Source organism: Thunnus maccoyii, chromosome 16 (genome assembly GCF_910596095.1).
Source record: "Thunnus maccoyii chromosome 16, fThuMac1.1, whole genome shotgun sequence".
Classification (NCBI taxonomy): Eukaryota; Metazoa; Chordata; class Actinopteri; order Scombriformes; family Scombridae; genus Thunnus; species Thunnus maccoyii.
Genome location: NC_056548.1, coordinates 24,833,015 through 24,837,356, shown reverse-complemented (window position 1 = coordinate 24,837,356; position 4,342 = coordinate 24,833,015). Strand labels below are relative to the sequence as shown.

The window sequence follows — 4,342 nt, the reverse complement described above, 5'->3', positions numbered from 1 at the left end:
TTTTATTTAATTAGGTACACTTGATGAGGCACTGGTCAGTAACATCAGACACCTCTTCTCCAGTCAATAAATACAGGTGGAGCCTCCCAAAGAAGTTAGGGTGCAAAGGCAGGATCCAATTTCATGAGACAAGCCCCATGTTTGCGATTAATTACCTAGACAGTGGCGGCCTGCCACAGTCTAATTTGTCCTGCCACAGTTTCATAATAACTGAAAATATTTTTACACTACTCATAATCTATCTACTGAGGGAAGTACTCTGTAAGTATATATGTATGTATGTATGTATGTATGAATGTCCTTTGCATATCTCGAGCCGTTCATCCGATGGACTCCACAAATGGTGGGTGTATGGCTGGGGACCAAAGAGGGTGCAGTGTCGAATTTGGCGCAAATTGGATGCATGATATGTTTAATATTAATAAACTTTGAATAAACTGCCCCATATTCATAGGCTTTTGTGAAGAAATAAACTGGAGTAACAGTGGAAATTTAACGTTATTTGTTTTGTTGTTGCAGAAGAGATAGCTTCTCCAGGTAGCAGAAGAGGCAGCCTCAGTTGACTCTCATACAGGGACAGCACAGACTGTAAAAAATAATGGATGTGGCCACCGTGACGTCACCCGTTGGTTTGTGAACTCCTGTTTGTATCTTGACTGTCGCCATCTTGGATTGTTGGAGCCAGAAGTGACCATATTTGGACGAGAGGGTGGAGCTGAACCTAATGCTAGTGCCTAGCTGCTAGCTTGGTTAGCACAGTGCATTTACAGTCTGTGGTTAGCTGTGATCATGCTAATGCTAATTCTTTTCTCGAGCGAAAAACAGGCTTAAAACCATTACAACAGCATGTACTTACCGGAGAAATTGAACATCCGACCAAATGCTTAACAAGACTTTTTTAGGCAACCAAAATGTTACAATTAACTTCCATGAATTGAAAACACATTAAAATACAAATGGCTACAGCTATGCCTATACTCTGTGAATCTGGGGTTACGCTATGGTTACGTTACCTAACCAACATTGTTGCTGTGGTACCACCTGTTACTCAAAGTGGCCATGCCCTTAATTATGCATAACTTTAAGCCTTAATAAAAATTTAACGAGTGAGTTATATAAAAATTCACCCCCTGTACAGTTGTTGTGAACAAGGAAATTAGCTGTAGAGACCAAAACCGTTTTTTGTACCAAGGTGCAAACATGTTTTTTTTCTGCTGTAAAGTTGGGCATTTTAACATGGGGGTCTGTGGGGATTGACTCGCTTTCAGAGCCAGAGGTGTAACTACAAAAAGGCATTAAAACTGTTTTTCTCAAAGCCCAGGAAAATTAAATGTAGTGGTGGAAAGTACCTAAGCACATTTACTGAAGTACTGTGATTAAATACAATTTTGAGGTATTTAAAAAACAGTTTGAGGCTCAGAAGGTAAAATTATCCAATGTTTTACAAAAAGGGAAAGATTTGTTTAGCAGAACTTATTTTTTTCTTCTTTACTATCCCAACACCTAGGAGACGGGACACATGTACAAACACACTCAAATGCATAGTTGACAAGAAAAGTTTTTTTTTAATTAAAGCATACTTTGAAGACCATCTAACTCTTAACAGGTAAGTACTGAACTAGAAATTATTTTACATGTTAACTAGCTAGCATAGTGGTTACCTTGATAATAACAAATGAATTGTTAAAAAAAGAATTTGTATGCTCATTCAAATTTGACCTTTTCACATCTCCTTGAAACAAGACAGACAACATCTGCAATTGTGGGTGCTTATCAAAAACTGAAGACACTCATCAGCCAGACATCTCTGTTACTAAAATCAGAATTTCTGGTCCACCATAAAGGTCAGTCCACCTTAAGTGAGCCTGGTCAGGTTAGGCTAACGCGTTGTTGCTAGCTTCAGGGCTAATCTTCTTCGATAGACGAGTATTTTCTTGGTCTTGAGGAGCTGCAGCATTTATTAACTGACATAGTATAGCCTGTACTGTACATTTACTGCCAGATTGACAACTTACTGCTAACCTTTTCATCTGCTCCACTCGCATTCACCATCTTGCTCAACTACACACGCACTACACACATACACAAATTATGCACTGCCCTATTCCTTACCGGAGCTATGCTACTCTTGTATCTTTCATATAGATGTCCTTTGAGGAATGAAGAGAGGGAGGATGACTCAAAACAATTCCGTAATAACGTAGGGTGTTACTGTGCTTGCACAGTGTGCAAGTGAATATCATCAGTGGCCCATTGATATTTAATTAAGATAGGCCAATATCGGCCAATAATATTGGCTGACCGATATATCGGTCGGGTGTCTATAACTAAATCTATATTCTTTGACAATGTGTAGTTCATAAAGCAGGGTGGGGATTTAGCACCAGCCACCAGCTGTATGCTGGTAAAATATGAAAGTGGCTGGTGAATTTGAACATTTATCTGTCAGTGTCATACAGTGTGTTGGGTATAGGTTATCTGCTCCTAACTGCATTTGATTGGCTCTGTAGGCTACTGCACAATGACAATGTTGAATATTGCCTAGGTCTAGCCCCTATGGCCTAATGTTGCTTTTTTCTCTTCTCTATAGCCAAAAAAAAGTGGGCTGCCCACAAGCCGTGCAGTAAGACTGCCCAGGAGGAGCTCCTTGACTTGGAGAGGGAGAAAGTGCAGCTGATGAGAGAACAACTGGTAATAGAAAAGAAAAGGTTGACATTGGACAGAGCGAAATTTGAATTCATGAAGGAACATTGTAAAAGACAGGAAGCTCAAAGGCATAACGATTTTGATTTATTTGAAATGTAGGATAAAAAGATGAAAAATAAGAATATATGTTGTTGTGGACATTGTATTGTATTGGTTAAATAATATATTTATTTAATCTTCCTGAATTTAATGTTTTACATCAAAAATGAAAGTGAAGTTGTTTCCAGTGTTCCTGCCAGTCTATGCACCATTATTGCCTTCCTCCTCATCTTCAACCAGGGCAGGCATATTACCTGGGTCTGGAACATTTGCCATCCTGCAAATATTGTGCAACACTGCAGTGGCTTTGTGGTGGTGGAACATAACCATTCTCTGGGGCATTCTTCAGATATCCACCACCACCGTCTACAACAACGATTATTATTATTTATAGTAGTGATAGTGGAAGGGTTATTTGTATTATTAGTATTGTCATCATCATTGCAATACTTTCACGGCATGTTTTAGCAGAAATTATTTGTGTAATATTGGGGGTATAGAGCGTATACTCCTTTTCTGCGCCTTATAGTGACTTATTAGCTTAATCACTATTGAGTTATGAACAAATGTTAAAAACCCCAACCAAGCCAGAAATCTTGGTGTAGTCATGGACTCAGACCTGAATTTCAACAGCCACATAAAGATAATTACAAAGTCAGCCTACTATCACCTGAAGAATATATCAAGGATTAAAGGACTTATGTCTCAGCAGGATTTGGAGAAACTTGTCAATGCATTTACAGGTCTCTAAAAAAATCGATCAGACAGCTGCAGCTGATTCAGAACCCTGCTGCTTGAGTCCTCACTAAGACCAAGAAGGTGGATCACATCACTCCAGTTCTCAGATCTTTACACTGGCTTCCTGTCTGTTAAATAATTTATTTTAAAATACTGCTGTTGATTTATAAAGCACTGTATGCTTTAGGGCCAAAATACAATTCTGATCTTCTGTTACATTATGAACCATCCAGACCTCTCAGCTTGTCTGGGACAGGTCTGCTTTCTGTTCCCAAAGTCAAAACTAAACATGGAGAAGCAGTGCTCAGTTTTTATGCACCACATATCTGCAACTCTCAGTTCTTTTAAATCAAGGCTGAAGACTTTTCTGTTTGTTGCTGCCTTTTGTTAAATCAAGGCTTTTGATTAATATCTTCTGTACTGTAACTTTTACACTTAGTTTTATGTCATATTCTATTTTAGCTTATTTTTTGTATTTAACTCTTTTTAATCATATTTAAATGTTTTGTATTGCCTTATGTTGCTTTTACATTTTGTCTTGATTTCTTTTATGTTTTATGTAAAGCACGTTGAATTGCCTTGTTGTTGAAATGTAGCCTATTGTGAATTAGTCTGGTGATTCCCGGCTTTTTGAAATGTGCTATACAAATAAATTTGCCTTGCCTTGAAATGTATAAGGCACTATACCCTCTTCTTTAGAGGCATTATACACACCTCTTCAGAAGTCCCCTCTTCTACAATTAAGACCACACCACAAGTAGTGATGTGTCAGCAGTATTTGCCTGATTTTCCTTTCCAGATGCCATGCAGCCTCTCCTGTCTGCTATGGAACTCCTTATGAGCCACATTATATTTCCTC

General features: G+C 38.4%; 1 long non-coding RNA gene across 1 annotated transcript; it reads left to right on the top strand.

The window, feature by feature from the left end:
- The first annotated feature begins 959 nt into the window (after nucleotides 1-959).
- Nucleotides 960-2,944, top strand: LOC121913937. Its single transcript, XR_006100407.1, has 2 exons — nucleotides 960-1,844; nucleotides 2,591-2,944. It is a non-coding gene; the product is annotated as an uncharacterized LOC121913937 (long non-coding RNA).
- Nucleotides 2,945-4,342: the final 1,398 nt, after the last annotated feature.